Source organism: Littorina saxatilis, linkage group LG4 (assembly GCF_037325665.1).
Source record: "Littorina saxatilis isolate snail1 linkage group LG4, US_GU_Lsax_2.0, whole genome shotgun sequence".
NCBI lineage: Eukaryota > Metazoa > Mollusca > Gastropoda > Littorinimorpha > Littorinidae > Littorina > Littorina saxatilis.
Genome location: NC_090248.1, coordinates 2,764,674 through 2,777,173, shown reverse-complemented (window position 1 = coordinate 2,777,173; position 12,500 = coordinate 2,764,674). Strand labels below are relative to the sequence as shown.

General features: G+C 39.9%; 1 protein-coding gene and 2 long non-coding RNA genes across 4 annotated transcripts in view; 2 read left to right on the top strand and 1 right to left on the bottom strand.

Annotated features, from left to right (window-relative positions):
- The window catches only part of LOC138963771 (uncharacterized), a 58,717-nt gene that overhangs the window by 23,539 nt on the left and 22,678 nt on the right, over nucleotides 1–12,500 (top strand). The window lies entirely within an intron of this gene.
- LOC138963521 (uncharacterized) overlaps nucleotides 1–12,500 on the top strand; it is a 41,126-nt gene that overhangs the window by 13,102 nt on the left and 15,524 nt on the right. The window lies entirely within an intron of this gene.
- On the bottom strand, nucleotides 73–9,911 carry LOC138963769 (uncharacterized). 2 transcript variants are annotated; one of them, XR_011454895.1, is made up of 7 exons: nucleotides 9,360–9,911; nucleotides 8,847–9,022; nucleotides 7,992–8,166; nucleotides 7,170–7,284; nucleotides 6,245–6,353; nucleotides 3,270–3,381; nucleotides 73–1,831 (listed from the first exon to the last, which is right to left on the bottom strand). It is a non-coding gene; the product is annotated as an uncharacterized lncRNA (long non-coding RNA). The 2 variants fall into 2 exon arrangements; XR_011454896.1 differs by having other exon boundaries at nucleotides 9,462–9,909.

Sequence of the window (12,500 nt, the reverse complement as noted above, 5' to 3'; positions counted from 1 at the left end):
TGTGTGTGTGCACGATCAGGCCACTCGCTGCAGTCAATCTGTCACATTTGGTAGGAAAGTAAAGGTTCATCACATGTTTTAAATTTTATTTTCATTTTTTGGCAGAGCATTAATAGTCAAACTTATGTAAGAACATTTTAAAATATCCACTTACATGTAAAAGACACAATTAAATAATAATTTTAAATAAGGTGTCCATCTTGCACAGTGAGTAACCAAGCTGTTGATTTTTGGTAAATGTCCCAATGCAGAAACAGTTTTAATGCAATTTTTTATAACCCTGTTAACCAGAACAAGTAACAATAAAATGCACAAAACAGATTTATTATAGCACTCTTCTTTGTGGGAATTCATCTTTAGCACAACACATATTTTATCAAAATTATCTCCCCTACAGCCAAGTTAAATTTCTATGATTAGCTTTGAAAGTGACCATGCCTACATCAGTACATGAAAACTCTGTGAACAATCAAAGGAGACAATGATTGTCCCTATTATTGACCGGAACTCTACCCCAATCTGAACTTGAATAATGCAAACTATCAAGCTGACTTGATGTCATCTAACCCTGTATGTGTGTGACCTTACACAGATAAAGTTATTGAGTTACTTTCTTTCTTTATTTGGTGTTTAACGTCGTTTTCAACCATTCAAGGTTATATCGCGATGGGGAAAGGGGGGAGATGGAATAGAGCCACTTGTCAATTGTTTCTTGTTCACAAAAGCACTAATCAAAAATTTGCTTCAGGCCGGGGCTTGCAACGTAGTACCATATATGACCTTACTGGGAGAATGCAAGTTTCCAGTACAAAGGACTTAACATTTATTACATACTGCTTGACTAAAATCTTTACAAAAATTGACTATATTCTATACAAGAAACACTTAACAAGGGTAAAAGGAGAAACATAATCCGTTAGTCGCCTCTTACGGCATGCTGGGGAGTATCGGGTAGATTCTTCCCCCTAACCCGCGGGGGGTTATTGAGTTACAACGATCTTGCTTCAAACACATTCAAAATAATACCATTTCTCTGTTATTATTATTATTTTCTGTGAACTTAAAAGTTTATGAGGGTCAATTTTACATGGGTCACATCTACAGGTCATCCAACTTCAATAGCCTGTAAAGTATCAAAAATCTAGCTTTCAAAACATTTCAGAAAAATAAGAACACATGCTTTCGCAACACATCCTTGATATTTGTCAAAAATGTGGTTTTGAAAAAATGCCAAATGTGGTCATGTTTGAAATTGATCAAACCATAGCAGTATGTTAACTTTGTAAAGTCTATCCCGAAAACCATGCAAGAAAACAACAATGTTCAATTCTGTCTACCCATTGTAAGTCAGCCTAATTATGCTCCCCATCAGTGACATTCTCCTGACCTGGTGAGTCAAAACTCACTAAATGTCCAATGGAGAGTTTTCAGCAAGCAACCAGAAAGTATATAGTGTGGCGTTATGTCCCTTTTTTTCAAAACAGGGTTATATATGTGGCACTAATCACATGAAATGTTCTCTGTCCTCCACATCTGTTTGATTTGTGATTGGTGTCCAGATTATTTGCTACAGGCATCTGATTAAGTTTATTCATATTGTAGCTGCTGTCCGGTTCCCTTTGCCAGTGATATCTGCTTTCCTGTTCTGTAACTTGTATTTATGTTCGCCGATGGCACCCGCTGAATAGTTTTGGTTGTTCTCCAATGGCATCTAGCTAGGTGCTTTGACGTCTGTAAGTGGTATCAAGGTCCTTCACCATGCAGTCATCTGCTGGAAGTGAACAGGAGGCTCTCTTGCTTATGACACCCACACCAGAGCATGGAATGAAACCTGCAATGACACAGCAGTATGACTATGAGAAAGCATGCAGACTGAAGCAAAGAGGGCCAAACTTTAAGAGAATGATAATGAAACCTAACTTAAAGTGCCGTGGCTTTTAGTGCATATATCTAACTTTTAAAAGTTGTGTCCGTCTGTGTGTGTATTATGATGACTAAAGGCTCCGAAACAGCTGCACCGACTGAGGTGGTGGGGGTTTGAAACGTGCTGGTGCGTGTATGTTTGTCCTTGCGTGTGTGCAGGCATGAATGTCTTTGTCAGTATGTGTGTGTGTGTGTGTGTGTGTGTGTGTGTGTGTGTGTGTGTGTGTGTGTGTGTGTGTGTGTGTGTGTGTGTGTGTGTGTGTGAATTTATGAATACAATTGAAGGCACAGTAAGCCTCCCGTAAACCATCACAGATACGGTCAGGCTTTTACACACAGACTACAGTACAAACACCCTTTCATTTAAACACTCACCGATTGAGAACATCCTAGGTGCCCTCCATAAAGAGCGAACAATTTTCAAATAATTTATTTTTGCGTGGTTTATCTTACCCCTGAGCCATCATGAACCAGTGTGATCCAGTTTCCCTTTTTTCACAATGTAGTCGTCAGTTAGTCATTTGAATGCGACTCCATGTGAGCTTATCTACAATAGCACGTTTTTATGCACGAAACAAACGGCTGTGGTTCACCAAAACTCTAGCAATGGTTTTTGACTGTTGAGAGGAACGGTGATATATGCATAAACCGCCGTCTGCTACGACCCTTGCGTGACCCTGCTTCTGGGCTTTTCTTTTTTCAAACTTTCACAACTTCGAATTGTACTGATCTTGTCTTGATGAAAAAAGAATTCTTTTATGATTAAAGAATGTTTGTGTGACAAGCTGTCAATTTATTATTTAGATTTTAAAAGTTAGGTCTAGCGCAAAAACGCATCACGGTCCAAAAACATTCTGATAATCATCGATCCACGGCTATCGCCAGTTTACATCGATAGAATGAGACCCGAAGGGAAGTAACTCATTTTTGACCTGAGTTCAATCGGCAAAATTAATTCTTTAAAAATTGCTCGCTCTTTACGTAGGGCACCTAGGATATTCCCGTTTGGTGAGCGTTCAAATGGAAGGGTGTTTGTACTGTGTGTAAAAGCCTGACAGTATCTGTGATGGTTTACGGGAGGCTTACTGTCCGGGCGTGATTTCCGGTATTGAATATTCATAACAGCCGTCCAGCACCAAAACGAGGCGCCATTGTTGTAGAGGACCAAGTCCACGAAAATAAATTCTTTGAAAATTTTTCACGCTCGACAGAAAGCAGCCAGGATGTTCCCGTTCGGTGAGCGTTCAAATGGAAGTATGCTTGTACTGTATGTAGACGCTCGGGGAGCTCTGTGATGGTTTACGGGAGGCTTACTGTGCCTTTAATGTATATACATCTATACACACCCAAGAAGATAAGGCGCTCAGCAGGTCTGCACTCATGTTGATCCATTATGTCGGAAACAGGCAGAATTGGATCCTCCACCCGACAGTCACTGAGCTACAGTGCTGCTCTCAGCTGTAAGCAAGAGAAAGCAGCTTGAGTGTTTCATCGCATATAATTCCAGTGTTTGCATACTCCATAGCGATTAGCTGAAACTATTTAGCTAAAACATTAAACTATTATCAGTGGAATACCAAAAGGGTGGCATATGTCATCCAAAATATAAGGCAATTTAAAGTGTGATTGACGGGACAGAAGCGTTTCAATGATACAAATAGAGAACACTACATAGTCTACTGTGTGTTACTGGGTTTACAGAAGTGAACAGCTCAGATCATGGGTCAATAAAGTGTTACACAGATGGTCAAAATTAAAGTACAAGATATTGCACTGGAAGTGGAACTACACTGTTGCTTAGTGTCTGTATGAAGCTACAAGGTGAAAATAGAAAAAGAAAAACACGATTCTTGACTTTGATGGGCTTTTTCTGCTCGTAAGCACACATTCTTCTACTCATCACAGCATGCCCCATTATTGAGTTTAAAACACCAATTAAATTTGTTTTGAATAAAACTCACAATTTTACAATAAGAATTTAGAGACCTGAATCAATTAGGTATATCCTACTTAGTTTGACTTTTGCAAAACTAAGTAATTACACATTTAATTGAATCAGTCAGACAGACGGAGACATAGAGAGACAGACAGAGGGCAAACAGAAATCTGAGAAAGAAACCCCTTTAAAAATGTTACCATGTTTGAAATGAAACATCGCAAGGTGAAGCCATAATTCATCACCTTTCAGTATGACGTCATGAGCGTGTTCCACACTTGAAATGACGTGTTTTTATCATGTTGTCAGCTGCACGGAGCTTGGAAGTATAATTTCCATTCAACGATCCGAGTTTGTTAAGTTTTAGCCTATTTTCAACGTCAAACACCATGAAACTATATATATTTGGAATCAGAAAATGGTAAGGAATAAATAGAAGTTGTTTTTAAGTGTCTTTTTTCATAAATAAAGATAGTGGTTATTTATCGGTTTTCTTCATTTTTAAGCATAATTATCAATACAAAACAACAAAACTATATAGTTTTAGATACAGGACGCAATAGGGAATACACCAATATAAATTTTTTGTTTCAAATATTAGTTTTTAAAAATTTGAAAAAATGACATATTTCAAACAAACATTTCAATAACAAAACTTTAAGTGACCAAACTGAAATGCAATCCCATAATCCGGCCTAGATCTGAGATTGTGTGATAAGAAATTCGATCAAATTGATGAAAAACTGTAACTGTGAAAGTGCTGCCTCGACCTTTTGGCAAACGGTAAAATATGACGTCATCAAACTGTCCTATCAATAAACGGAAAAACCTTCTATGAGAAAATCCAGTCAAAAATATCCATATCAAATTTCATAAAGATCCACTCCGTAGTTTTTGAGATATGATCTGCAGTGTGAAAAAACGCCCATAACGCCCAAAGCGCAAACTCATTTGTCATGATTTGGTCGTGTTCTGCTGATACTATAATGTTTTTCTTTCCTAAAACACACTATAATAGTATAGCCTTTCCCAATGTCTATGCTAAAACTGACTTGTCTGTGTTGTCAATGATTTTGCTACAGTGTGAGAACACAATCTCACGCCCATAACGCTGTGACACGAAAACTCATTTGGTCGTGTTCTGCCGATACTGTAATGTTTTTCTTTCTTAAAACACACTATAATAGTAGCCCTTCCCAAATGCAATGCTAAAAATGACTGGTCTGTGTTGTCAATGATTTTCTGCGAGAATGAGATCTATCTCTTTGTCGCAAAGACCGTGTGACACGAAAGTTATGAGCGGAAGACAAATCTGCTGAGTGCAATTACGTTTCAGAAGATAGTTGGTTAAAACAGTTTATCACTCAGACACGCAAAGGAACACTATAACTTTATTATTCAGGCCATATTTGCTTTCCTTTGTCATGTATGAAAGTACTGGCCTTGGTTGAAGAAAGTGACCTGTCGCTGTGCAACAAATTTGTCGCCATTTTCCGCCGTGTTTTGTAAATAAAACGTGTTTACTACCCACACATACAAAACGATGCTGTTGGTTCTTTTTATTTTCTTATTGTTTGATTCATGCTTAGCAGTTTAGTATGCTTTGTTTTCTTCTCAATTCAATGGATGGCTATAAAATAAGCATTTAAATGTGAAGGTGTTAAAATTACCCATGATCTGAGCTGTTCACACAAGTAAAGGTGAATATTTTTTCTCCTTCTGTTTCTTCGTTCATGGGCTTAAGACTCCCATGTTCACTCATGTGGATTTTTACGTGTATGGCCGCCATTCAGGCAGCATACGCCAATTTCGGGGGAGGCATGCTGGGTATTTTCGTGTTTCTATAACCCACCGAACTCCCACATGGTTTACAGGATCTTTTCCGTGCGCACTTGGTCTTGTGCTTGCGTGTACAATGCGCCCGTCGTGAATATTTCAATATTTGAAAAGCAGTAAGTGTAAATCTGGTGCCACACAGCAAGCCATGAAGTATTCTGTTTTCAATTCCTACGTACCGGAGGGATAACCCATGTAGTAACTAAACCATACACGCACATATGGGCATATCATTGAGGTCATGGCAAGCTGGTCTGGCAGGGACCTTATATATTCCACTGCTCATGATTACAAAGTCACAGATGCAAAGTCATTCTCGTAACACGTTTGGGCTTGCCATTTTCTCGCGAGTGTTTTGAGAATGAAGTTTGTCTCGGAGATTTTGCATAAGCAATGGAAAATGACATCCCTGACAGACATGTTGTTTGAACCAACCTCATTTACATGATAGACACGCCTGTGAAGAGATGGTTCATTTATCACATCATGACACATGGGTGGTATCTCTCAGGTAGGCAAAACAATATATATCTAAATGCACCAATTTACCTCAAGCACTCAGCAGGTCTGCACATATGTTGATCCATTAGGTCAAAAAACCACCAGAACTCGATATGTTGTCCTAAAGTCACAGATACAGTGGAACCCCCCAAGGATCCTGAAAAAATAATTAAAAATGAAGAGCCAACACTTGTACAAATTATCTGTCTTTGTACATACAAGCACATACACAAATAAATCTGCTTGCACTATGCTGGCTTTAGGCATGTGTAATAAAATTATTTTGGGGGAGCTTCTCGATTCAACCGGGAACTTTTGTTGTTGTCAAAAGCAATTTAAGCCTCAAACATTCTCCCACTCTAAGACTGAACTATGCATTCAGTATGTGTTGATATCTGACTTAAACTCACAAAAATAACAAAGGCTAGTTTGTAAAAAGACACTGATTTGAAAAGAAAATTTAAATTCAATTACATATTATTATGTATTATATAATCTGTTCTGGGGCTTTTTTCCAGGTCTTTTAAAAAAGGATGTTCACAAACAATAACAAACACATTTTCAATCCAATGAATGTTTGCAGCACTGTCAGCCGGACAGAAATGACAGTATGTTGACAAAGCCGTGATAAAAACATAACCTGCAGTCCTACCTTAGCGCAAAGAAGTATGAATGGTCTCTGTGTACTCTACAATCTCTGACTGTGGCCCTATGTAAAGGTCGAAAAGAGCTGGCTGTGCTTGGCCATTAAGAAAAATTTCAGTTAATTCAGATTTGTACAAGGAGAGCATAAAAGCATATATTCACAGCATGTATGTCTTGTTATTGCTATAGGTCTATATATCTATGCCACAATGACACAGCAAATACGTACATTCATACAGACATATTCATTTACTCATATAATTTAAATTATATAGCACCACAGGAATATGTTAATATCAAAATCTAATATGAAATTTCCTACACACACCCATGAAGTTCAAGCCCTAAGCAGTTCTGCACACATGTTGATCCAGGAGGTCCAAACACACCCTGCACTTGTTGTCCAACAGTCACTGCTCCAGTGAAACCCTCCATTTAGGACCCTGAAAGATATAACAAGTTCCATAAAGTGATACAAAACTCTTTGTTGTTGTCCTTATCTGCTGAAGGAGCACCTCCTGTCGCTTCACAGCATCTGTAACACAAGAGAGGACTGAGTATCCAGCCAGAAATTTCATGACTGTATTTTTAGAATGATGATCAACAAAACTTTTTAGGGGCTTTTAAAATGATATGACAAATATAAAGTCAGATGCACTTCACCCATTGTTATACTTAAACATAGAACTAAGGCTTGCTCATACAGTGGAACTCCCCTTGTTAGACCTCAAAATATCTGAGAAAAATAGGCCTTAAAAAGGACCCCTGGGTGTCTTAAAAAGGCCGTTGATTGATGATTCACAAAGGTTATTCACAGAAAATATGAAAAAAGCAAGGTCCTAAAAGTGAGTGTGTCTTTAAGTGTGTGTGTCTGTCTGTGCATCACAATTAAGGGCTAAACAAAAACAAACACACACCCAAGAAAAGCAAAATTTGTTTGAAAATTTGATCAAACTCCAAGACAGTGAATCAAACAAGAAATGTCCATCACTGATTCAGACGCAGTTTATATTTGAATGTATGTGTGTGTGTTGCAAACATTACACAAAAGTGGATCATAAATACCAAATTCAGCTATGCTAGTACCGTATTGCAAATTACATTAAATTTGAAATGAAATTTTATAATTTGTTGTTAATAATTTACTTACTGGTTAAAGAGTACAACTTTTCACAATTTCAGCACAGAGAATGGAATCCTTGGTGTCTGCTTCCTTTTCTATCTGAATGACTCATTGGTACAGCCATCTGTCATCACCCTGCCGACTGTTTTTTTGACCTGGAGTCCAGAAGCTTCTCCACCAACTCAGGCAGTTTTGTTTTTCACTAAAAGTAAAAGAATAAAGGTCAAATAGATTTGCACAAAGGAATAAAAAGAGGTTTTCTAGTAATCCAAATAAAGCATGCAGAAATAAAAACACAAAAAGTAACATCAAACAGTTTTGCCTCTTGTGCCCCCAAGACACTGGAATAATTACAGGCCACCAGATAGGCCGTCCATCACTGAAAGTGAACAGAAAAACTTGATGTTTAAATATGTGTGTGTGTGTCAGTGTGTGTGTGTGTGTGTGTGTCAGTGTGTGTGTTATAGTTATACAAGTGGTACGGGTAATTTAAATGCATATGTACGCGCTCCCGTGTTTACAAAGTGTAGTTTGCCCATAATCGATGTCAAACGCACCATAAGACCATGTAATGACGATATGTCGCCATGCGCGGACCATATACATGCATTACAGCTTGTTCTAGCCTCTGAAAAAGTGAGGATGTCAACAAAGACGCGGAGTTATTTCCCTTGCGTCAACGTTCCCTCTGTTGGCAAATCTATAAATAGGACGATCTAGATCAAAATAAAAATTCAAATATCTCAACATTTAAGGGGTCCTAGACCACAATATCTTGCAGGGAACTTAATTTAGCATGTCTCCAGCTGTTGGTAAAGCAATTAGCGTGTATAGTCATCGAGTACATATGGCTTTAAGACAAGAGTTTAAAATGTCACTTACTTGTTGTCCCTGTCAGTGTAAACTTTCAGCACAAAGAAGAATGGAAACATTGGTGTTTTTGTCGGTTCCGTTCCAATTGAATGATTTGGTACAGCCATGCCATCAAGTTGATCAACCAGCTCACTGTTCCTGTTACCAGTTCAACCTCTTTTCCACATTGCCGACAGATTTTTAATCTGAAAAAGTCATGTATACATGTTTTCAAAATGGGAATTTACAAGTAAACAGTTAACGAAATAGTCCGCTTCTGTCACGTACTCCCCACGAACACCACTATGTGGGGCAGCCAGATCCAGATAGAATCAACAAACAAGTAAAACTCAAAGTAAAAACATCAAACTCAAACTCAAAGAGAAAAAAACCAACCAGACGGCCCAATGGTCACTGTAATTGTATCAGATTCAGATTCTCACAATGGTATAAACTTTGCAAATCTCAAAAATAGTCGGATACGGGTAGTGACAGTGATAGTGAAAAAGAGTTGTGGGAGCTGTAAAGAATAATTATACGTACTCCTCACTCGATAGTCGATGACTTGGCAGTTACAGTTGAAATCACTCGATAACTCCTGAGCGAATCTGGATACGATTACGTGGAAAACTCTTGAAGGCTTACTTCTCAGTCCAGATCCATCTTCTGCTCTCTGAATTATGGTTACACTCTCTTGGTGGGTTCCTTTCGTGATGTTGTAGCCCGCTTTTTTCCAATCTCCCTGGTGCAAACTCTTTCTTGTGAGTTGAAGTTCGTTCGTTGAAAATCAGTTACTAGTGCTGTCCCTTGATTTACTTCGGAGTGGTCTCCTCTTCGATTTTAAAGGGACATAACTCTCGCATGCTAACCCTTTCTTCGTATCGAAAGTAGCCGGCTCAGTTTGTTTTTGTTTTTGTTTGGTCTTGTGTTTGATGACTTTGCTAGTCCAATATTTTATGTATATATATACTCAACCAAAACTTAAATGTTTTTACTAGCTATTCAATTTTATGAGTTACAGTTCCTTTTAGGTACTGCTCTGTTCATTTTAGCATGTGCATAGATATGCAACGCACACAAGTGTGTGTGTGTGTGTGTGTGTGTGTGTGTGTGTGTGTGTGTGTGTGAGATGGTGTGTGAGTTTACGCAGTATGTGTGTGTATGGGGGATGTGTGTGTGGGGGGGATGTGGGGGTATATGTGTGTGTGTGTGTGTGTGTGTGTGTGTGTGTGTGTGTTTCGGTAAGCGATTGTCAGCGGTTTGTGTGTGTGCATGCATGTGGGCGTGAGTGCGGCATGTGCGTGTGCGTGCGTGCGTGTGTGTGTGTGTGCAGTCTTTTGCTTACGTTTACAATTATTCTCTGTATATGTTCCAAGGCAGGGCGGACTAGGCAAAGAGGAGAGAGGGGGGGGGGGGGGGGGGGTTGCCAGTGGTGGTCCAGGGGGATGTTCTCCCTGGCGGGGTCAAGGGGCAGAGCCCCTTGTGGGGGTCAGGGGGCCTGCAAGGACAGGTTGGAAGATGAGGCTAAGCCTAAAACCTTTATCCTGACGTAATAAAGTTAATTATGATCTCTCTCTCTCTCTCAGTCTCTCTCTCTCTCTCTCTCTCTCTCTCTCTCTCTCTCTCTCTCTCTCTCTCTCTCTCTCTCTCTCTCTCTCTCTCTCTCTCTCTCTCTCTCTCTCTGTTAAGCATTCGATGTGTACATATTCTATAACCTTTTTTTAAAAATCTCATATTGTGTGTGTGTGTGTGTGTGTGTGTGTGTGTGTGTGTGTGTGTGTGTGTGTGTGTGTGTGTGTGAATGTCCGTGTATATGATGTGATTAGAATAGGGGTGCCTCTCTGCATGGGTGAAAAAACACTTGTTTGTAATGCTTGTATGCCACAACGCTCTCTCTGTCTCTCTCTGTCTCTCTCTGTCTCTCTCTGTCTCTCTCTCTCTCTCTCTCTCTCTCTCTCTCTCTCTCTCTCTCTTTCTCTCTCTCTCTCAAATTATTTAAAATGAAACAATATTGTACACACAGCAAACTTCAGTCAACTTCAGGTCAAACCAAGAACTTTGCACTTGATCCTACATGAAGAATTATTTTGGCAAACGTTAAATTTAACATAAAAAAGGTATTGTTTCAAAATTTCCCTGCAGACCATTTTACTAAGCGTTTCGAGCGGGCGGGAAATAGGTCAGTCGGTTGCGGCGCTGTCTTCAAAACCAGTTGTCGCAATCGGCGTGGGTTCGATCCCCACGTTCGGCGAGGGATTTATTTCCCAGAGTCAACATCGTGCAGACTCTCTTCGGTGGCCGCATGCACACGATAAAGAACCCAAGTTCACTGCGAAAGTGTCAGGGCTCGGAAACATGAATACACGCATGCAGGAAACAAAATGTGTGGGTATCGCCGTATACTGTATGGCAGCTCGCTTTCCCCATGGAGAAAGCAGCCCGAATTTCCATGAGGGCAACCTCACAGGACTATATAAAATCTTATCCTTATCGTATCCTTATCCTTTAACTCAGGGCCGGACTAGGCGAAGAGGAGGGGGGGGGGGGGGGGTTGCCAGTGGTGGCCCAGGGGGATGTCTCCCCTGGCAGCAGGGGCGGATCAGTTCATTTTATGACTGGTTTTTTTGAGTCACTTGAGAAAAAGTGACTCTATGTAATCGGTCAGTGTTAGTCTGTCCGGCCGGCCGTCCGGCCGGCCGTCCGGCCGGCCGTCCGTAGACACCACCTTAACGTTGGACTTTTCTCGGAAACTATCAAAGCGATCCGGCTCATATTTTGTTTAGTCGTGACCAGTCCAATGACCTCTACACTTTAACGATGGTTTCGTTGACCTTTGACCTTTTTCAAGGTCACAGGTCAGCGTCAAAGGAAAAATTAGACATTTTATATCTTTGACAAAGTTCATCGGATGTGATTGAAACTTTGTAGGATTATTCTTTACATCAAAGTATTTACATCTGTAGCCTTTTACGAACGTTATCAGAAAAAACAAGGGAGATAACTAGCCTTTTCTGTTCGGCAACACACAACTTAACGTTGGGCTTTTCTCGGAAACTATAAAAGTGACCGGGCTCAAATTTTATGTGAACGTGACTCCCAGTGACCTCTACACTTTGACGTCTGCTTTGGTGACCTTTGACCTTTTTCAAGGTCACAGGTATGTCTTGAAGGAAAAAAATTGAAATATCATATCTCTGAAACTATTCATCGGATTTGATTCAAACTTTATAGGATTATTCTTTACATCAAATTATTTACATCTGTATTGTGTTGTGAATAGCAATTTCTTCCTGTCCATCTGATGCCTCATATAATATTCAGAACTGCGAAAGTGACTCGATCGAGCGTTTGCTCTTCTTGTTTCAAAAGTATATTGTGAAGATATGGGTGTGAAGGCGCTAAGCGCCGAGCCGACGGCGCGAAGCGCCTAGCTTGCTAGGGGGGTCCGGGGGCATGCCCCCCCGGAAAATTTTGAAAAAAGGATGCAAAATGGTGCAATCTGGTGCATTCTGAGGATGATCATTACCAGTTTCAGGCAGCAGATTTTGTCACTGATTAATACCCCAAAAATTGAAACTCAATGTATAATAAAGAAATGCATACCTCATTCAATATTTTTATTTTTTGGCTGGGGGGGGGGTCCGGAAACCCTAGAAACCCCCCCCCCCCCCCCTCGTTGTGGGG